General features: G+C 42.8%; 1 protein-coding gene across 1 annotated transcript in view; it reads left to right on the forward strand.

Moving 5' to 3' along the window:
• Positions 1-23023, forward strand: part of RNF144B (ring finger protein 144B) — a 169987-nt gene that overhangs the window by 26796 nt on the left and 120168 nt on the right. The window lies entirely within an intron of this gene.

Consider the following 23023-nt stretch of genomic DNA (forward strand, 5'->3'; position numbering starts at 1 on the left):
TACTGCAGAGCCGGCATTTCAATGCCTTGGACTGTGTATTTGGAGAAGCTAACAGCTGCGTGGGCTATTTCCAATACTCTTTGAGATCCACCCAGGATGTGACCATGGGAATGCTTGTCATTTTTCTTGCAGTGGGGGGGGATAGATGTAAAATTGGTGGGTGATATGCAGCGGTGAAAATTAGGTGAGAAATTCTTCAGCAGATTGTAGACTTGCCATCTGGTATCTGAAGAAAACTGCATTCCTCTTGGTGGCTCTCTGAATGCTCACCTGCCTGAACTTGGATGCTTTAGAGACACTGTTAATTATCAGTGTTTCCTGGAGAAACATATTCCTTTGTTTCTCTCCTGTGTGTGTGTGTGTGTGTGTGTGTGTGAACAGTGCCGTTGTGTAGTCTGTAAATTACCAACCAACAAGCAAACCAAATGAAAACTTTGATTTTTTCTCTTTAAAAAAAGAAAATCATTTGGATCAATGATTAGGGGACCATGGGCAAGTTCTTCCCTTCTTTGAAGTGTGGAAATACACAGCCGAATTGTGTTTCTAGTTGTTTATAGTCACCTCCAACTCAATCAATAAATGATTCTTTGACGCTCTCAGGATCTGACGAGGCTGAGAAATCCTTAGTATATTCTGGTAGGGCCAATTTCCTAGATTTTCTTAAAATCTTTTGCAACCCAAAGCCTAATAGAAATTAAAATTAGGGGCACCTGGGTCACTCAGTGGGTTATAAGCAGGGCCCTGGGCTCCAAGCCCCTAGTGGGGCTCCATGCTCAGTGGGGAGTCTGCTAGAGTCTCTCTGCCCACCCTCCCCCCATGCAGGTGCTCTTTCAAAGAATAAATAAATACAAAATTATTTAAAAAGTTAAAATTAAATCTTTATTTCTATCCTTTTCATATCAAAATATTAAATTATTTGATATTCTAGGAACTTCTTTTGTTTTGGAAAGGATGTTTGAAATTAGAACTATGGTATTTCCCTTGGCTATAAATATTGAAAAACCTGTCACTATTAGATTTGGACTATTTGTTTTGTGTGAGGAGAGGGCAGGCAGGCAGTTAGCATATTTGTATTTGCCTAATTACTTCCTTTAAGAATGTATTTTATGTTTGGAAGGGTGGAGCTGATCCTGTCAGTGCCCTGCCCACTTCCTTTAAGACTTTATCATTTACTGTACTGGCCCGGGATGCCAGCTGCAGGTGTCTGGAAATGCTGAGGAATTAACCCCGACGCCCAGAAGCCCTGAACCAGCAGTTGATGGGAGTCAGGGTGGAGCCCCTTCGCTCCTTGGGTGGGATGAATGTGAGATCCGTGTTTTCTCTGAGTTTCCTGGTAGAAGTAAATTCTAGTCATGGCTTCACAATCCGTCTTTATCTTCCTCTTCTGTGGCTGCTCTGTCATCTTCTGTACCTCCCTAACCGACTGTTTGCAATCAAACCTTTGTCTCAAGTCCCACCTCATCCCCACTTTGAGGGACACTGCATCTGAATCGAACCTCTTGCCTTCAGGCAACATTTTACTCTCTTATCGTTGGTAGATAAGAAAAAAAAATCCTTGGCTTAATAAGTACTTTGTATATTTTCATTATCTGGTAGCACATTGTTAATTGTTCTGCTAAATAACGTCTTTATTGTTATTTTACTTTGTAAAGGGAGAGCTTTTGTTATCTAAAACAATTAAGACATCTAAGGCAATTAAAACACAATGAAAGCATCAGAAAAAGAAGTACACCATCCTAGTTTAAGAGTTTCCAGTCTATTGGGCAGCCCAGGTGGCTCAATGGTTTAGCGCTGCCTTTGGCCCAGGGCCTGATCCTGGAGACCTGGGATTGAGTCCCACGTTGGGCTCCCTGCTGGGCTCCCTGCGTGGAGCCTGCTTCTCCCTCTGCCTGTGTCTCTGCCTCTCTGTGTGTCTCTCATGAATAAACGAATGGAGTCTTTGGAAAATTAAAAAAAAAAAAAAAGAGTTTCCAGTCTCTGTAGTGATACTTAAAGACAGAGTGGAATATGTACCAGCTAAAGATAATGACTAAATTTATAGTTAAACTTTTATTATTGCTTCTCATAGCATTTTCTGTACTATAGGATAGCCAGGGACTTATAAAGAATTTGTGATTTTAGGGGCACCCGGGTGGCTCAGTTGGTTGAGCATCTGCCTTCGCCTCAGGTCATGGCCCCAGGATCCTGGGATCAATCAAGTCGGGCTCCCTGCTCATTGGGGAGTCTGCTTCTCCCTCCCCCTCTGCCCTTCCCCCTGCTTGTGCTCTTGCACGCGTGCTCTCTCTCTCTCTTTCTCTCTCTCAAATGAATAAAGAAAGGAAATCTTTAAAAAAGAAAGAAAAGAATTTATAATTTTAGTGACAGTAAGGTCTGAGGTCAAATACCATTCAATTCACATTAATGGAAGAGCTCTACATTATAGTTTAGCCCTTTAGTGTTTGGGATACCACACAAAATACAAGATTTTGCAGAACTGAAGGTCATACATGCAGACATCACCAGCAAACTGGAAAGACATGGGGTAAATGACTCTCCTAGGTTCTTTGGGACAGTTAATTGCCTGGGTTTCCCCTTATAATCTGGGCTCCTAAATGTGCCAGCTGTGCTGAAAATGCACAGTCCTGGCCACATGGGTGATGGGTTCAGAGGTCATAGTGGAGCCAAATTCTTGCTCACTGGCTGGAAGCACATTCTGTGTGGGCCAGTAGTGTGTCCAGTAATGTGGGGAGAAAAGCAGCAGAACATGGCGATTGGGGGTACAGGGCAAAAAAAGTTATAAAGTGATAGAGCACAGTGCCTGATACATAACAAGCTCTTGGTAAATGCTAGCTGTGTGTAGGGTAATCTATTGTTCAAACCAGTGCAATTTCAAAAATGAAAGGGGTGCTAAAATGATACCTATTATATAATTTATATATGTTTTATATAGTTTAGAAGTTATTTAGATGTTGACTGATGAATTAGTTTTATCTGGATAGGCCTTTGGAATAGGTCTATTTACAGACTTTTGAATGCAATTCTTTCCAAAAAACTAAAAATAAATACCTGTATTAAAGCAAAATAAAAAAAAAATCAAACCTTCGTATTATTTGAACGTGAAAAATAAGTGGAATGATTATTCTTGTTACATTTTCACCTACTTTATGAGTTTTTAGTCCTATTTGGCTCTAATGTGCAGGTCCTGGCATTTTTCTGAAGAATGATCTTTTTTACTGGTATTGATGTATTATGTTTAATTATTCCTAATGTCTGCAACATTTCTTGAAATACTTTATGTTAATAAAGTTGAAATTGTTGGAGCGCATAGGGGGCTCAGTTGATTCAGTGTCTGACTCGATTTCAGCTTAGATCATGATTTCAGGTCGTGAGATCAAGCCTCACGTTGGGCTCCACACTGGGCATGAAGCCTGCTTAAGATTCTCTCTCTCCCTCTCCCTTTCCCCACCCCCTGCCTATCCTTGCTTATGTGTGCTCTCTCTCTCTCTCTCTCTAAAATAAAATTTTTAAAAAAGTTGAAATTGTTGACACTTTCAATTGACTCTTGTCTGTAAACCATAATATTTTTACTTAAGAAACATAATCTCTTGATACACCAGGCTTGCTTAGTCAGAGGAGTGTGTGACTCCTAAACTTGGGGTTGTAGGTTTGAGCCCCACAATGGGTGTAGAGATTACTTAAAAATAAAATCTTAAAAAAAAAAAAAACAAAAAACACCTCTCTACAAGAACTGAGTTACCAGGTAAAAACTAAATGAAATCTGCTAAATGGAAAGTATTCTCAATAGTATATTTTTGTGTTGCAATTTATAAGTAATCAGATAAAATATGATTTTGATACTGATTTTTTTGCCTCCATTTGGAAGTACCTTTTTTTTTTTTTTAAAAGATTTTATTTATTAGAGAGAGAGAGAGAGAGAGCACAGGCAGGGGGAGGGGCAAAGGGAGAGACAGACTCCCCCCCTGAGCAGGGAGCCTGATGGGGGGGCTCTCCATCTCATGACCCTGGGATCATGACCTGTGCCTATGGAAGTCTTATAACTGACTGAGCCACCTAGGTGCCCCGAAGTACCTTTTTTTAAAAATTAAGTTTTTAATTTTAATTCCTATATAATTAATATATAGTGTTATATTACTTTCAGGTGTACAATATGGTGGTTCAACAGTTCTATAAATTACTCAATGCTCATCCTGATAAGTATATTCTTAATCCCTTTCACCTATTTCACCCATCCCCCCCCACCTCCCTGGAGTACATTTTCTTGACAAATACTTCAAGAAGACAAAATCATCAAATAAGTTATGGCCAGATATGATTCTTTTGATGTTTCCCCAAACTGAGAATGCTACAAAATCATAGGCCCTCTTGATTTTGACCCATTCCAGTGAGTATTATAAAAGTTCCTCTCCACAAGTGGATTTACTCTAAAGAGCAATGATGAAATTGTAGAATTAAGTCTTTGAATGCTCATCATTTAATTTATTCACTTCTGTGCGAGGGTTGAGATGTTTCAGTGTCTTCCTTTTTGCTGGTTTTGTTTAATAATTGTAATTCTCCAAAGCCTTAGGAAGCTGAAGAATTTGGGTACTCCTTGAATTCCTTGATTAGAATTTCTGATATTGAGCAAAATGTACTCCAAATCTAGAGGGTTCATTTCCAAAAAAACTCAATACCATCGGGAGGATGCGGATTGATTTACTGAAACGTTCCACTTGATAATGGGAGCAAAGAGAGAAGTCTCATACTGCCATGCTGACGTGGATTGTTTTTTCCCCCACTTTAACTGAGGAATGATCAACATACATCACTGTATAAATTTAAGGCATAGGGGTTGATGGTTTGATTTACATATATTGTGAATTGATCACCGTAGGTTCAGCTAACATCCATCTTCCTATATAGGTACAATAAAAATAAAGGAAAAGGAAAAAAATCCTTTGATGAGAACTCCTAGAATTTATTCTCTGAACAACTTCTCTGTATGCCATACAGCAGTGTTAGCTAAGTCATCATGTTGTACATTCCATCCCTAGTGCTTGTTTATCTTATAACTGGAACTTTGTACCTTTTATGGCTTTCTTCAAAATTTTCCTCCTCCTGCCACTTGCATCTGGTAACTACAGGTCTGGTCTCTCTTCTATGAGCTTGTTTGCTTTCTCTCTCTCTCTCTCTCTCTCTCTCTCTCTGTCTCTCCCTCTCCCCTCTCTCCTTCCTTCTTTCTTTCCTTCCTTCCTTTCTTCCTTCCTTCCTTCCTTCCTTCCTTCCTTCCTTCCTTCCTTCCTTCCTTCCCTTCCTTTCTCCCTCCTTCCCTCCCTTCTTCCCACACATAAGTGATATCATATGCTATTTCTTTTCTCTGTCTTATTTCACTTAACATAATGCCCTCAAGGTCTGTACATGTTTTCACAAATGGCAGGATCTCATTTTTTTTTAAATGGCTGAATAATATTTCACTGTACATCCATAACGTAGCTTCTTTATTCATCCATCCCCTGGTGGATGCTTAGGTTGTTTTCACGTCTTGTCTCTTGTAAATAATGCTGCTATGAACATGGGGGTGCAGATACCTTTTCCAGGTAGTGTTTTCATTTCCTTTGAATATATTCCCAGAAGTGGAATTGCTGGGTCATATGGTAGTGGGTTTTTTTATTTGTTTGTTTTTAATTTGACATCTGCTTCATCACAAAAATTATGTAGTTTAATTACTTGGCATATTTAAAATTTGTAAATTTTGACAAATATAGCTTCTGTTTGCAACTTCTTTGGGTGAAATTATGGGTTACATTTACACTATAACCAATTCCAATTATAATTCTACTTCATATCCTTTATATTTTTTATTTTTTTATATCCTTTTTAAAAATTATTTAATTGTGTATTTATTTATTTTAGAGAGAGAACACACAACTACATGTGAGGAGGGGGGGACTGAGGAGGGAAGGGTGGGGACAAGTCCACTCCACACTGAGCATGGAGCCCAATGCCAGGTTCTATCCCATGACCCCGAGATCATGACCTGAGTTGAAATCAAGAGTTGGATGCTTAACTGACTGAGCCACCCAAGTACCCCAATTCTACTCCATGTTGTAATTTTAAAATGAGATATCTGAATTTAGTAAGGTATTGATTTTTACCATGGACACCTGCTGTACTAAAATTATATTATCACTTTAAAAATACTTTTTAAAAGTTTTATTTTTAAAAAATGTATTTATTTTAGAGAGAGTGTGTTTGGGGGAGGGGCAGAGGGACAGGGAGAAAGAGAATCCCAAGCTGACTGTCTGCTGAGCACAGACCCCAACTTGGGGCTTCATCCTACTACCCTGAGATCATGACCTGAGCCAGAGTCAGGAGTTAAGCACTCAATTGACTGAGTCACCCAGGTGCCCCCAAAACACTTTTATTTTTAATGTTGAACTTTTAAAATAAATTTACAGGAGAGTCCCAATAATGTCAGAGGTTTCATCTCAAACAGACTAGATTTCCAAAAGCTTAACTTTGATTTCATGACAAAGAATTCAAACCATTACTGGAATTAATTGATCTTTCTAGCTGAAGCTGCCCTGATAACACTGATAGAAAGTTAGCAACATTGAACAATTTTAAAATTCTCCTGTTTTCACTATCAACATGTTACAGCTTTTGCTTCATTTTTGTACATGAACACAAAAACTTGAAATAAAAAATTGGCAAAGTCGATTTAGAAGAACAGTCACTGGATCCAAATGTGATGTAAGCATTTTGTATAGCTGCATGTGATAAATCATAAGCTACAAAACAGGGTTCTTAAGATAGCTAGTGACCTTTTTTTGAGAGAGGGAGAGAGAGAGAGGGCGCAAAATGCACACGCAAAGGCAGGGAGAGGCAGAGGGAGACGGAGAATCTTAGGCAGACTCCATGCCCAGTGCAGAGCCTGATGTGCTTGGCGCTCCATCTCATGACCCTGAGATCATGAGTCAAAACCAAGAGTCAGATGCTTAACCCACTGAACCACCCAGGCGCCCCTAGATTGCTAGTAAATTTTGATGTCCATTATAATGCTACTTCAGCAGGTTTGTGTTTTGGGATTTTCCCTGAGTTATGGATTGCATTTTGTCCCTACGGCTGTGTGGGGTGGCAAATGATGACATTTTGTGCAATTTCACATTCATCATTAACTTACTTGGGAATTAGAAATTCAGCACACAATATTTTACTGTATATAGACTTTCATTTCTGAGCTTATTGCTGCTGGAAGGGCTTATTGCAAGATTAAAAAGCATCCATCAGGGATCCCTGGGTGGCGCAGCGGTTTAGTGCCTGCCTTTGGCCCAGGGCGTGATCCTGGAGACCCGGGATCGAATCCCATGTCAGGCTCCCGGTGCATGGAGCCTGCTTCTCCCTCTGCCTGTGTCTCTGCCTCTCTCTCTCTCTCTCTCTCTCTGTGACTATCATAAATAAAAAAATTTAAAAAAAAGCATCCATCAAACAATAATATAGTTAATTGTAGATATACATCTATAAGAAATGACCAAGTCATTATGGCAAGGGTGTCCAGATTGGTCTCTATGCTCTATGGCCACATGCTTGGCTTCTTTTCCCTGAAAGTATCTCACACCCTAACCCATAATTTCCCACATTCAGACTGATCCCGCCAGCTGTGCCTTGGTGGTTCATGCATCCTGCAGACCTCCGCATGGGCATGGCACACCTAGCTGATGAATCCAGAGGGCACAGGCCAGTAACATTCACGGTTCTCTTGCCATGGCCAGAGGCTGGAGGGGTTGTAAACTGTCCCTGACAGCTCCATTTTGAGTGCATTTTCTTTTGTAAGCAAATGCCTTCAATTCTGAAAAGAGACCATTAGTTCCATTGAGTTTGGGAAAGACTGGGGAAAGTGGAGATGGGTCATTGCTGGTCATCGTTCAGATTTAACATGTGAGCATGACCTCTCTTCACGGCTTGTCTCAGGCAGCCGGGTCACTATAATACAATACCATAGACCTGGTGGCTTAAACAATAAAGACTGATTTCTCACAATTCGGAAGGCTTGGAAACGTATGTTCAGGGTGCCAGCACATTTTCATATCTGGTGAGATCCTGCTTCCTGCTTTGCAGATGGCTGTCTTCTTGTCTTATCCTCACATGGCCTTTCCTCAATGTGTGCAAGCAGGAAGAGGGAGAGAGGGACAGGAATAGAGTGTGCACTCTGGCTCTAATCCCATCATGAGTATCTGCTCTCATGACCTCGTCTAAACCTAATCACCTCCCCAAAGCTCCACCTCCAAATCCCATCACACTCAGATTAAGGCTTCAACATAGGACTTTTGGGAGGACACACTGAGTTGTAGCCATGCCCGTATGCCTCACACAATACTGGACAAGACCATAGGGAAGCTTGGGAAGACATAGTTGAGGGCTGCTCAGCCAATCCCAGCTTCTTTTAATGTGACTTTTAGGAGGGATTCTCTATTAAAGTGAAAATGTCCAGCAAATATTAAACCAAACAGGATGGAAGGACAGTAGACCCTAAACCAGGACTTTCCCAGGTGAAGGGACTCAAACCATTATTAGGTGGGATGGCACCTTATCTTGAGAGAAGTTTTCACAATAGAACACTAGAGGGCGCTTTAGACTAATTAAGAATCCTGCTTCAATTTACACGAGGCAACACCTACTGCTCCAGGTTGAGATTAAACATTTCCATAGCGAATGATGGTCAAGTTTAGGTAAATCCGTATCTGGCAGTTTTTGAAATATCAAAACGTTCAAAAACGTAAACAAACTTATTACAAATGTTATGGTGTGTTTTCTTCCTCTCTTGGATGCTAGGGGTGGTGATTTTGTTTAAGAAAAAAATCCCCCCCCCCCCCCAAGAATGTTCTTTAAAAAAAAAAAAATCTTCAGGCTGTCTTAAGGTTAAAGTATTTGCCTTCACTAATTGAAATTTTGTTTTTCCTTGGGACGGGGCAGGAAAGTGCTATATAGCTAATTAAAACAACTTTAGCGCTGTCCTTCTTTACAGATGAACCTAGTGTTATTGTCTGAGATACACGTGGCACCCAGTGTTCCTATCCTAAGTGTTGATGGGTAAGGCACATTCTTTGGTCTTCAGGGAAGCAGTGAGAATAGAAAACATTTGACCTGACGTTGGGTCTGGAGCCTGTGGGTCTGTCCCCGTGTCTGTGATTTTGGGCAAATCTTCCAATCTTTCTGGGTCTGTTTCTTAGGTAGAGTGAGGGACTTAAACTAAAAACTCCTAAACCCTTTTCAAGTCTGGAATTCTCTAATCTTGACTTTTACACTTACGTAGATTAGTCTTAAATTTGCATTTGTATATAGTTGTTAGGGCTAGAAATTGCCTTCAACTCAAATCCTAAAGTTGTGTCACACTGTGAAGAATTGATTCAGGAAAAAGTGGGAGGAGGTAGGTGGATCTCTCGTTTGGGGCCCCACTATAATCAAGTTCTTTATAGTGGCTTGTTTTCTGTGAGAAACAGCCAGGAAATATTCAGTGCTGCTGCCCAAGTTCCAACTTCCCTTGAGACAACAATGATGGTCAAATATTTCTATTTCATGGACTTTCCTGTTGGGATTCAGCCTAAATAAAAAGTGAGAGGTCAAAAGTTACTTGAGATTTTAAATGAAGTCTAATTTGTCTACTTTGGATGCTGTGAAAACACAGGAGATACACATCAGGCAGGTATCAGTCCCATCTGCCCCTCATGTAATTGGGGTCAGGCTGTTTAGTGATCTGGAGGTTGATTCAATATTGTTGTTACACGGTTTTGTTTTCTTTTAACTCCTGTAGAATCCTGACACTCTTGACTGAGTCGTACTTCTAAAATAAACATGTTGTTGAATGGTGTACTCATTACATGGAAAAATGAAATGTTAGCAACATTCATCTCTGCTGGAAGGAAAATAATCTGGTGGGTGGAGCTGTACCACTCCTGTCATACAGACATTTGAAAAAAAGTGATCCTTACTATGTTTCTAAATTTTTAGAATTGTCAGTAATCTTTTGTGTGTGTGTGTGTGTGTGTGCGCATGTGTCTCTTTGGGCTCTCTTTTTGTGTGTCTGTTGGCTCCTGCTTCAAGTGTACAGTCGTTTACACTTAACTCCTGGATGATAACTTGATGATCTTGAAAGTTTCTCTAGATTTCATAGTTCCCATCAGTGATGGTGAAATCAAAATTAAGGCGATCCCAAAGGGGGCTTGCATCGTTAGACCATTGCTTCCTGACTCATCATGTCTGAACTGATCCTTGGGAGCAGCAGCAGAGTAGAGGAGGAAGGCACACAGAGGCTGAACCAAAACACAGGGTAAGGCAGGGCCGTGATGGTCTCACTCCGTAGGACTTGAGGAGGTAGAGGAGCAAGCCGTGGAGGCTGCAGGGTGGCCCCAGGGGGGAAACCTAAGGAGGTTGGCATCAGGGAGATTCAACACATCCATTCATCAGCCCTGTCTCGAGCACCTGGCTTGTGCCAGGTGCTGTGAGATAAGTGAATGTGGAAGTTTCTTCCCTCATGCACTTTAAGTAAAAGTAAAACAGACATAGAAATAAACCACGGGCAGGAGAAGACCTCACGGAAGAGGTAGTGCCTAATGTCTTCCAAGGGAAGACAGGTTCCCCAGGTGGACAGCAGTCTTTTCTACATGAGGATGGAGGGAGCATGAGCCCTGTCTGTTGTGCAGGGTGGCCACGGAGGGGGTACAGGTTAAGCAGTGACTTGAAGTGCCTGTAAGAGATGAAGCTTTTGGTTCTTCCAACATTTCATAGTCTGATGGACATGCTGGCTTCAGCTCAAGATGTGCTTTCTAAACTCATTTCTGCTATTCCTTACAGAATCTTTATTTATTGAAGGAGTGCATCCATTCCTTTGGCATTTATCCAATAATTAACTTTGTTACTCTTCATTAAAAGTATGTCAGAAGTAACACCAGGGGAAGAGAGGAATCAAATGAATATGAATATTTCCACTATTACTTTTTTAAATTAATTAATTAATTTTTTTTAAAAAATTTTTTAATTTTTATTTATTTATGATAGTCACAGAGAGAGAGAGAGAGAGAGAGAGAGAGAGAGGCAGAGACACAGGCAGAGGGAGAAGCAGGCTCCATGCACCGGGAGCCTGACGTGGGATTCGATCCCGGGTCTCCAGGATCGCACCCTGGGCCAAAGGCAGGCGCTAAACCACTGTGCCACCCAGGGATCCCTAATTAATTAATTTTTAAAGATTTTATTTATTTATTCATGAGAGACACAGAGAGAGAGAGAGAGAGGCAGAAACACACAGGCAGAGGGAGAAGCAGGCTCCATGCAGGGAGCCCAATGGGGACTCAATCCTGGGATTCCAGGATCACACCCTGGGCCAAAGGCAGATACTCAACCACTGAGCCACTCAGGAGCCCCTAAAATTTATTTTTTTTTAAAAAGATTTTAATTTTTCAAGAGAGAGAGCACACAAGCAGGGGGCATGACACAGGGAGAGAGAGAAGCAGGCTCCCGGGCAGAACAGGGAGCCTGATGTGGGACTCGATTCCAGGATCCCGGGATCATGACCTAAGCCAAAGGCAGTTGCTTAATCAACTGCACTACCCAAGCGCCACTCCACTATCATTTTTATTAAGGTCGTTTTTGAGATTTTCCATCAAGACTCTGTTGCAAGTGTCTGAAACTCCACTCAGTGTCCGGAAAAGGGAATTTTGAAGCTCACATAACTGGGAAGTGTAAGGGAGACTGGAAAAGTTGGGCCAAAGTTTCAAACATTGCCACAGAACACTTCCTCTGTGCATCTCATCTCCATTCACTCAGTTATTTGGATTCTTTTTTTTTTTTTTTTTGAGTATCTTTCTTGAGAATTCTAGAGAAGTGGACAAGTTCGGTTGGATAAGATGTGCCAGATAGCTGGCTGGAGTTTTGGCCAGTATAGTACCAGTGATGAAGACACTGTAGAGAAAATTATACAAAGTAAAGTTGTCTTACATCCCGGGAATAAAAATCGTCACACATCAGCAATGAGCAATGAAAATTGAGGGTGATAAACTGGTTCAGATCAGAAGAACAATGACTTGCTTTGAGTGCTTGATGCAAAGGTTTAGGTTTCCTAAACCTTTCAGGGTTGCCATCACATTGCTGTGAGGCAGGCATGACGATTATCTCCACTGTGTGGATTGGGAAAGGAAGACTCTGGAAGTTGAGGAGACAGCCTGGGGCCACGTGTTTAGTGGATAGAAGCTTGTTTTCAGATGTGTGTTCTTAACTATTATGCTGCACAGCAGTTACATGGCATAGTAATTAGTGAGTACTGTCTCATGAATGAGTGAAATATTGTGTTACAAAGATAAGAAGCATGTGGTAGAGAAGGAAAGACTGAAAACTCACTTCCTATTTTTGCCCAATCACTCCAGGAGCCCCAACCTCAGCTGCCAAGTCCAGTGGAGTCCACTCAGGGTTGGGGATGGGTTTTCCTGGGTCCCATCAAGGCTTACCTGACAACCTGGATGTGGGTTCTAGGTCTAAATAAAATCTTAAAAAAAAAAAAAAGCTTTTAAAAAAAGTCTCTTATGGGTTGCTTCTCTCTCTGATTTTGTCTTGTATTTTTCCCTCCCTTCCCTTATGCTCCTCTGCTTTGTTTCTTTTCTTTTTTTTAAGATTTTAATTTATTCATGAGAGACACAGAGAGAGAGAGGCAGAGACACAGGCAGAGGGAGAAGCAGGTTCCCTATGGGAAGCCAGTTGCAGGACTCGATCCCAGGACCCCAGGATCACGACCTGAGCTGAAGGCAGCCGCTCAGCTGCTGAGCTATCCAGGCGTCCCTCTCTGTTTTGTTTCTTAAACCCCACATATGAGTGAGATCATATAATTGTCTTTCTCTGACTGATTCTCTGAGCATAGTAGTTCATCCGAGTAATTGGCCTCTGACTTAGCACAAGGTTCGTGGGTGCTGCAGGCTGCGTGGAACTGCATTCCTTCATTAAAAGTAGAAGACTGGAGAGGAGGTGGCCTGAGGGGGTCCGAGCTCACCCCTCCTTGGGTGGTGGTGGGGAGACAGCGGAGCAAAAGTGCGGGGCCTCCTCGGGCCCTGGGGAAGCTCCCAGCCCTTCCCCGTGCTTCCTTGCTATTTCCTAAGGCCAGCAAGTGGTGTGATTGATCCAGCATCAGGGGCACCCAGCCTTTTCCCAGATTTCTTCTGTTTGCTGCCTGGAAGCCCGAGGTGAACAGATTGGCTCTGACCTGGGAACTGGGGGTGCTGGGAGTCCAGGTGGGGAAAGGGGATGCATAGTCGCCTCGCCCCCCACCGCACTCAGCAGATGGGGATTAGTGGAGAGAAGAGTCAGGCTGGAGTGTGGAGCAGGTGGTGGGCATCTCAGCCCTGGGCCCCAGGGGTGGGGGGTGGGAGCAGGAGGGAGAGATGAGGACCCTGCGCTCTGGGAGAGCCAGCCTCGCCCTTGCCGACCTGAACCAGGCCCCTCCCTCCCCGCCACCACCACCCAGTCACTGTCACCTAGAGCAGCTCAGGTCCCTGGTCCATCTGGAATCGAGTCTTGAAAAGGAAGGGGCGGGGAGGAGCTGGATTTTGCAGCCTCCCTCCGGGCCCCAGATTCCCTGGTGCTGGAGGCAACTCTGGGGCCCAGGCAGCGCCCACCAGGAGCTCCTGGGGGGACCTGGGCCTTCTGTTCCCTGCGCTCACTGCAGGCTCCACGTTTCCCCGGCCCTGACTTTGAGAGGGCTCCCATTGGGGTTACAGACCTGGGAGCTCAGAGGAGGGGGGCTCCTCTCCCCCCCTGTGCTGTTCTCTCTTGGCTTTTTTAACAGGGGATTGGTGGCCTCAAAGGTCGCCAGGCAGCAGCAGACAGAGGGACGTGTGGGTGGGGGGACAGGAAGGACGTTTCTAGGTCTGTGTCACTGACCCAGTTCCGCATCATGTTTTTATTGAATGAGTTGATTATTTTTATATCCTTTCCTGGTAAGTGAATTACCTTCACTACTTTCAATTTTTCCATGGCCCGATTTCCAGTTCCTTTACCACGTTTTTGATGCCCTTGAAAATTTCTCTTCTTAAGCTCTTTCTCATTCTTCTCACCCGGTGGGAACAATATGACGGTATTCCCTGTTCATTTTTGAAGGGCAGCGTGGCTGTTGGTATTAGGAACACCCTGGTCTTACCCCTAATTGGTACGAGGAATGAGGTAGTGCTTATCTTCAAGGCGTTATAGGAACCGTGTTCTTCGAGTCGTGTTTTATTATTTCATGTGCCAATGGAATCTTCCCTGAGTGATTAAATATGCATCATTGGATCCTAACTGAAAACTAGTTTCTCGTTTAACAAGTTGGTCCACTCAGTGATCTTCACCATGTGCTGCAACTGTTGGCATTTTTTATGTGTGTGTGTTTTGATTTTGATGAAAATGTGAAAACAAATGACTTTTAGAAATACGTGTTCTCTTCGTGTTTAGAAGCAGTGATCCTGGGGTTCTCTTGAGGTTAGCTTGAACGCTGGAGAGATGGTCTTAGTTTGAATTCAAGCTCGCAGGCATTATGACTTTTCTTACTGCTGAAACCTGTTCTGGACGTCTGGGTGGCTCAATCTGCCTTCAGCTCAGGTTGTCGTGATCCCAGGGTCCTGGGATCGAGTCCCGCATTGGGCTTCCTGCTCATTGGGGAGCCTGCTTCTCCCTCTGCTTCTGCCCCTCCCCCCTACTCCTGCTCACTTTCTCTCTCTCTCTCTCTCTCTCTCTCAAATAAATAAATACAAAATCTTAAAAAAAAAAAAATCATCCCCAATAGAAATTCCCCATCCCATCCAGCCCCTGGTAGAAACTTTTGTTTTATTTTCTGTCTCGTAAATCTTGTGAACCTACTTCTAGGTACCTCAAATAAGTGGAACCATGTGATATTTGTCCATTTGTGATTGGCTTCTTTATTCAATATTTTATTTTATTCAAATTCAATTAATTAACATGTAGCATATCATTAGTTTCAGAGGTAGAGTTCAGTGATTCATCAGTTGCATATGACACCCAGTGCTCATTCCATCATGTGCCCTCCTTAATGCCCATCACCCAGCTACCCCATACCCCCACCCCCACCCCTCCAGCAACCCTCAGTTTGTTTCCTATGGTTAAGAGTTTCCTATGGTTTGGGCACCTGGGTGGCTCAGGTTGTGATCCCAGGATTCTAGGATCAGGTTCCCTTGGGGAGCCTGCTTCTCTCTCTGCCTAGGTCTCTGCCTCCTTCTCTTCCTCCCCCGCTTGTGCTCTCACTGTCTCAAATAAATAAATAAAATCTTAAAAAAGTCAAAATAAAAAAAATAAAACTTGCTCAAGTATGCCCAATTTCTGCTGGTATGACATAATAAAAAGACTCTTTCGTCTTGTGTGAATGGGATTTTTGTATCCTCTGCTTTGCTTTTTAGTAAACTTTGAGATGCTTTTCAGTCCTAAAAATTAAGTGAAGAGTAATTTGATTAAGCATGGCTTTTAAAAAATGTTTAATAAGACATTGTTGCTTAAAAGTTATTTGAAAAGGTCAGGACATTTCAAAAGGAATGATTCCTTTTAAGATTTATTTATTTGAAAGAAAGCATGAATGGGGATAGGGGGAGAGGGAGAAGCAGAAGCAGACTCCCCGCCAAGCAGGGAGCCCGATATGGGGCTCGTCCGGAGATCATGACTTGAGCCAAATGCAGACACTTAACCGACTGAGCCACCCAGGTGCCCCTCAGAATGAATGATTCTTAAGTCAGTGTTAAGAGTTCATCCTAGGGATCCCTGGGTGGTGCAGCGGTTTGGCGCCTGCCTTTGGCCCAGGGCGCGATCCTGGAGACCCGGGATCGAATCCCACGTCGGGCTCCCGGTGCATGGAGCCTGCTTCTCCCTCTCCCTCTGCCTGTGTCTCTGCCTCTCTCTCTCTCTCACTGTGTGCCTATCATAAATAAATAAAAAAAAAAGTTCATCCTAGCCTGCCTTTGGCCCAGGGCGTGATCAAATCCCACGTCGGGCTCCTGGTGCATGTGAGCCTGCTTCTCCCTCTGCCTGTGTCTCTGCCTCTCTCTCTGTGTGTGTGACTATCATTAAAAAAAAAAAAAAAAAAGAGTTCATCCTATTGGGATGGCTGGGTGGCTCAGTGATTGAGCATTTGCCTTCAGATCATAATCCCGGGGTCCTGGGATTGAGTCCGGCATTGGGCTCCCTACAGGGAGCTTGCTTCTCCCTCTGCCTGTGGCTCTGCCTCTCTCTCTGGGTCTATCATGAATAAATAAATAAAATATTTTTTAAAAAAGAATTCCATCCTGTTACATGTATTGTGAGTGTGATTGATTGATTGATGTGTGTGAAACCTGTGTTAAGTGTAAATAAATTCATTTAGTAATGCTTTAAGTAAGGAACAAGTTCACTTCCCCCCATAAAAAGGATACATTTATTTTACAGGAAGTGATAACATTTACATTTTGTAAGAAGTATAATTTTAAAACTAATGTCAGGTTTGCCCATTAAGTATGCAAAAGGGTATTTATGTTTCCTTTTCCTGTTACCAAAGACAAAAATGATTTTAGTGGAGAAAGCAGAGAAAAGCTTTCAGGTCTCTGTTTTTAACTCTGTATTCCTACAGTGTAGCTCTATTAACTGAGTAGATTGCTCTAATTATATAGTTCATCTTTGCAGCAGCTTCAACTAATTCAGTTTAAAATCAGATTAAATTCTTGTGCATCCAAACCCATAATTTAGACTGTGCTGAACTTCTAAAAGAATGCTTAGCCGTTTTCTTTCCTACAGCCATAATTTGATATAATTCCCTTAAAAAGCAAGGAAGTTGTGCCACATTCACAGAATCCAGACTTAGTTGTCCAGGGGCTGTTTCTTTTCTTTTTAAAAATATTTTATTTATTTATTCATGAGAGACACAGAGAGAGGCAGAGACATAGGCAGAGGGAGAAGCAGGCTCCTTGTGGGGAGCCCGATGAGGGACTCGATCCCAGGACCCTGGGATCACCACCTGAGCCAAAGGCAGACCCTCAACCACTGAGCCACTTAGGTGTCCCTAGGGGTTGTTTCTGATGATGGGAGAAATGAACTGGATCACCACATATAATATCCTTTTATCCACAGTGGAGAGAAGCAGGGCTGGGACCCCAGGACTGGGTCTTAACCCTAAGGAAGAGCTGGAGAGGGTGGGATCCTCCATCTTTGATCTGAGCATTTCCTTGGCTCTTTGTTTTTTTTTTTTTTTAATATTTTTTTATGATTTTATTTATGTATTCATAGAGACACACACAGAGAGAGAGGCAGAGACACAGGCAGAGGGAGAAGCAGGCTCCATGCAGAGAGCCCGACATGGGACTCGATCCAGGGTCTCCAGGATCACACCCTGGGCTGCAGGCAGCGCTAAACTGCTGCGCCACCGGGGCTGCCCTCCTTGGCTCTTTGATTTTCTCTGGTCTCTTTCTCCTTTCCCATCTCCTACCCATTTTTTCCTCCTACAAACTTTTTATTATTTATTTATTTTAGTTTTTTAGATTTGGCAATATTTGGATGCACTTTGAACTTTGGGAAGACATTTTCTTTGGGTTCAGTCCATTGGGACCACTTAGTTCTCTGTTTTCATACTGTCATCTCTGTTTTCATCAGAAAAACCTTAAGTGGGCTGAAGCACATAAAAGTATTCAATTATCTCAAGTTCCTTCTTGAGTCATTTCAGCTGGAGAGTTTCTCTTCCTTTTGCTGCTTAGAAAACGGGAAGCAGCCAGGGGCTCTGGAAATCGGAATCCCAAGCCAAGAAAGCACTACTGCAGCTCCACGTCGGTCCTGCAAACCGGACTCCTTTCTACTTCCCCATAGAACTTGGGGATTTGCTGTATTGAAGGAGGGGCCCTGGCTTAAGTAATCAAGAGAAGGAACCAGCTGTAGTCCCACTGCCAAGGACACAGAGGGCATAACTGTGTTATGTTATTCACCAAAGAATCAAGGGATTGGTTGAGATAGGTGGGTGACTTATAGAGAGGAAATGTGCTGTGGTGATTAAGAGCACAACCATTGGCAGTAGATAATAAACCTTGTTCATGATCTGGCTCTGCCATCCACAAGCCAGGTAACCTTGCTCTACCTATGGGGTTGTCATCTGCTCTTTAGTGGGTGTTGTAAGACTCACATACCTATTGTGGTATATAGCACAAGTTCGGTCTTCACTAAATGGGTCCTTTATTCATAAGTGGACTTGTTCATGAATATTCACGTGTGTACAAAAAGAGGCAACAGTCATTACAGATTTCTTTGTCATTGTCTAGTTGAAATCAGATGGGCATTGGCTTCAGTATGGAAGGTACTGAGGGATAAGGTAATTGGACCTGACATTCACTAGTAGGGATCTACCAAAGGCAGTTTCCTTGCCTCTTGCCTGGTGAACTCCTCTTTGTCCTCTAAACTTGGCTGTTTGTCACCTTCCTTGAGCGTCTGGGTGGCAATGGCTCTTTCCTTTGTGTTTCCTTTGTACCAGGGCCACTATTCTGTTGTCCCCTTTATCTTAGGTTTCCTACAGTCCCCCCTTTTTGGGCTGTGAGCATTTTGAGACAGAGGTAACTATTACTCAGGTTGAAATGAATTGAACTTAATTAAATCAAATACCAGTATAGAAAACAAGGCCAAGCAAAAATATCTGGGGCTCACAAGACCACTACTAAAGTCTGGAGGTGTCTCATTCTATAGCCTTGCGTTGGATTCCAAGACCTCAGTCTTGGCTTAGCACCAGATTGCCCATCATATGTGATGGCACTCAGGTGTACAGTTGTCATGCCTGACCATGTGGCATGATTCAGCTGCCAGCAGATGTCAGGTTTCTTGGGGTTTTTCAGTGGATTGGCTGTCCTTTAGGACAGGAGCACTCATGCAGTTCAGTCTACTGAAATTAAGAAAAGATAGCCAGTGTGACACCAGGGAATAATGTACTCAGGTACAAGCTCAGGAACTACACTCAGATGTCACCAGGTTCTCCTGGTGAGACTATCCCAAAGGATTAAATACTTTGTTTTCAACTTGCCGGTCAGGGTGTGTCTTTATTTGTAGCCTCTGCTGAGGCATGGGTTTAGTTTTGTGTCTACAGTATCTTTTTCAAGAAAATGGAAAGAGGGACAACTGGGTGGCTTAGTGGTTGAATGAACATCTGCGTTTGACACAGGTCGTGATCCCAGAGTCCTGGTATCAAGTCCTGCATCGGGCTCCCTGCAGGGAGCCTGCTTCTCCTTCTGCCTATGTCTCTACCTCTCTCTCATGAATAAATACAAATCTTTAAAAAAATAGAAAATAGGAATATATTTTTCCACTTAATGGCAGTCAAAAATAAGACTGACAGGGGTATCTTTAAATATGAAAGATACCTATGTTTGAGGCATTTTTACATATGAAACTGCTGTATCGGCAGTTTATTTTATTTTTTTAAAGACTTTATTTATTTATTCATGAAAGACAGAAGAGAGAGAGAGGCAGAGACACAGGCAGAGGGAGAAGCAGGCTCCATGCAGGGAGCCCGATGTGGGACTCGATCCCGGGACACCAGGATCACACCCTGGGCCAAAGGCAGGAGCTAAACCACTGAGTCACCCAGGGATTCCCCATGTATCTGCAGTTTAATACAGAGTTCTTTGCAGTATTTTGGTATTCTTGAGAGGGAGGCATTATTATTATTTAAAATTTTTATTTATTTTACAGAGAGAGGGCGAGAGAGAGTAGGAGTGCATGCAAGGGTGGGGAGGGGCAGAGTGAATCTCCAGAAGACTCCCCACTGAGCACAGAGCCTGATGTGGGGGTTGATCTCCTGACCCTGTGATCATGACCAGAGTAGAAACCATGAGTTAGATGCTCAACTGACTGAGCTACCCAGGTGCCCCAGGAGGTGTTATTTAAATATATGTTTTTCTACCTGTTGTAATTCTTTTCTCCTTATTTAATAAGTCTATGTTTCTTATATTATTCAGGAATTGACCTAGAACTCCTCCCTGCCCATGACCTACTACGAGTAGGACAGGAGGAGTAGCCTGCTGTGGGTGAGCCCAATAAAGGGTGCATTTTTAGTATAATTATTATTAATATTTTTAATTTAAAAAAATTTTTTAAAAGATTTTATTTATTTATGAGAGACATACAGAGAGAGGCAGAGAAGCAGGCTCCCCACAAGGAGCCCGATGTGGGACTTGATCCAAGGACCCCGGGATCATGACCTGAGCAGACACTCAATCACGGAGCCACCCAGATGCCCCTATTAGTATTTTTGAAAGACTTAATTTATTTTAGAGAATGATAGAGAATGCACCTGAGCAGGGGGGAGGGAGAGAGGGAGAGGGAGGAGTAGACTCCCTGCTGAGCCGAGAGCCCGACATGGGGCTGGATCCTAGGATCCTGAGATCACAACCTGAGCCGAAATCAAGACTTGGCCACTTAACTGACTGAGGTACTCAGGTGCCCCGTATATAATTATAAAACAATAATAAAACCAACTAAAAATTGGTCTGCTTTTTCTTTCTTTCTTTTTCTTTTTCTTTTCTTTTTTTTTTTTTTTTTGGTCTGCTTTTAATATCACCATGCAGTGACAAATCTAAACAAATGTTGGTGATAAAATACACTTCCCTGAAAAAACTCTTTCTGTTGGACCAAGTTCTAAACAATTACTGTGGTTACCATTCCATTTTAATAATATTTACGTAAACTGCGAATTAGCACATTTGTATTACTTATTCTTTAATAAACATTGTTCCTGTGTGGAAGTTAATTTGGAGAACTCCTACTTCAATATTGAACTACCCATACTTACTTTTGTGGTTTCTTTTAAAAATAATGAACGTTTCCTGGGGTACAGGGTTTCTGAGGTTCAGGATCTGGGAGCGGCATCTTCCATGAGGGCTGTAGGCGGTTGAAGGCCTGCCTGGGGGTGACCGGGTCCCCGCTCTGTCTTCAGCTCCCCACTGACTGGGTTGAGGCCTCAGCTGCTCACCAGTTGGGCCTCTCTCCACAGAGCTGTTCATCATGGTGGTCGGCTTCCACCAGTGAGTGGTCTGCCACACTCATCCTCAAGTTCCTAACAGCTCAGAATTGTTTGAATTTGACTCAGGTACAGCTGGAGTCTCTGACCCCCGAGGTACTACTCGTTTCTGTGTTTATACCGTGGATTCAAAATAAACAGTGATGGCACAGGGGTCCTACCAATGAAAAAAATGTACTTCATTTCTGTCATTCCTTGTGACCACTTGGAGTTTTTATTTGCATTTAAAATTTGAAGCGGGGGGATCCCTGGGTGGTGCAGCGGTTGGGCGCCTGCCTTTGGCCCAGGGCGCGATCCTGGAGACCAGGGATCGAATCCCACGTAGGGCTCCCGGTGCATGGAGCCTGCTTCTCCCTCTGCCTGTGTCTCTGCCTCTCTCTCTTTCTCTCTCTGTGACTATCATAAATAAATAAAAATTAAAAAAAATAAAAAATAAAAAATAAAATTTGAAGCGGGGATCCCTGGGTGGCTCAGTGGTTGAGCATCTCCCTTCGGCCCAGGGCATGATCCTGGAGTCCCAGGATCCAGTCCCATATCAGGCTCCCTGCAGGGAGCCTGCTTCTTCCTCTGCCTCTCTCTCTCTCTCTCTCTCACTCTGTGTCTCTTGTGAATAAATAAATAAAATCTTAAAAAAAAAAAATTTGAAGCAATGTGAGGGGCTCCTGACTGACTCAGTCAGTGGAGCATCTGACCCTTGATATCAGGGTTTATGGATTTGAGCCCCGCTTTGGGTGTAAAGGTACATTTGAACCAGTGCAAATGGCAAGGGGTCCAGTTTTGTGTTTTGTTTTGTTTTTTCTTTTTAAAAGTGGGCTCCAGTAGCACCGCCTGCAGCCCAGGGCATGATCCTGGAGTCCCGGGATCGAGTCCCATGTCGGGCTCCCTGCATGGAGCCTGCTTCTCCCTCTGCCTGTGTCTCTGCCTTTCTCTCTCTCTCTCTCTCTCTCTCTCTCTGCATCTCTATGAATAAATAAATAAAATCTTAAGAAAAAAAAATAAAATGGGCTCCAGGGCATCATGGAGCCCAATTCGAGGCTTGAACTCACAACCGTGAGATCAAGACCTGAGCTGAGATCAAAAGCAGGATGCTTAACTGACTGAGCCACCCAGGCACCCTCGGGGATCCAGTTTTTATTTGTAAGTATAAATTTTAGTTTACATGTGACATTTCATTGAATTTGAATACCAGCTTTGCAGTTAAATTTACTTTTCTCTTAAGATTCCTGTTTTATTTATTTATTTGAGACAGAGAGAGAGAGAGGAGGAGAGAAGGCAGAGGGAGAGGGAGAGCAGACTCCTCACTGAGCCTGACTCGGGGCTCAATCCTAGGACCCTGAGATCATGACCTGAGTCAGTCCAAGTGAGATGCTTAGCTGATTGAGCCACCCAAGTGCCCCTAAAATTCATGTTTGTTTTATTTTTATTTTTTAAAGATTTTATTTATTCATTCATGAGAGACACAGAGAGAGGGGCACAGACATAGGTAGAGGGAGAAGCAGCTCCACGCGGGGAGTCCGACATGGGACTCGATCCCGGGACTCCAGGATCAACACCCTGGGCTGAAGGTGGCACTAAACTGCTGAGCCACCCAGAGATCCCCCTTGTGTTTGTTTTAAAATTAAGAAAGGAACCAGAAAACACAATGTTCTATCAGTATAGTGATTTAGTAGTTAACCTAAATTGTAACTTTTTAGGACACTTCATTTTTATTGAAACTAGCTTATTTGGTTACTATAACATTGTTATGCATCGATAAATTAATATTCATCATTCATATATAAAGATACGCTGATATATAGATGTAAGGTTTTATCTCTTTATTCCAAAAATACATTTAAGTAATTAAAGGGCATTGGTCTATTACATTTCTGTTTTGTATGGTAATCTTCCTTTTCTTTTTTGTTCTTTATTTTTGGGGGCACGATTACATACATCGAGTTAAATAAAAGTATCCCTGCCTTTTGCTTCTTTTCTGGCTGTCGCTCTTATGTGTTTCCTTTTGCAATTATA

Source organism: Canis lupus, chromosome 35, assembly GCF_003254725.2.
Source record: "Canis lupus dingo isolate Sandy chromosome 35, ASM325472v2, whole genome shotgun sequence".
NCBI classification, from domain to species: domain Eukaryota; kingdom Metazoa; phylum Chordata; class Mammalia; order Carnivora; family Canidae; genus Canis; species Canis lupus.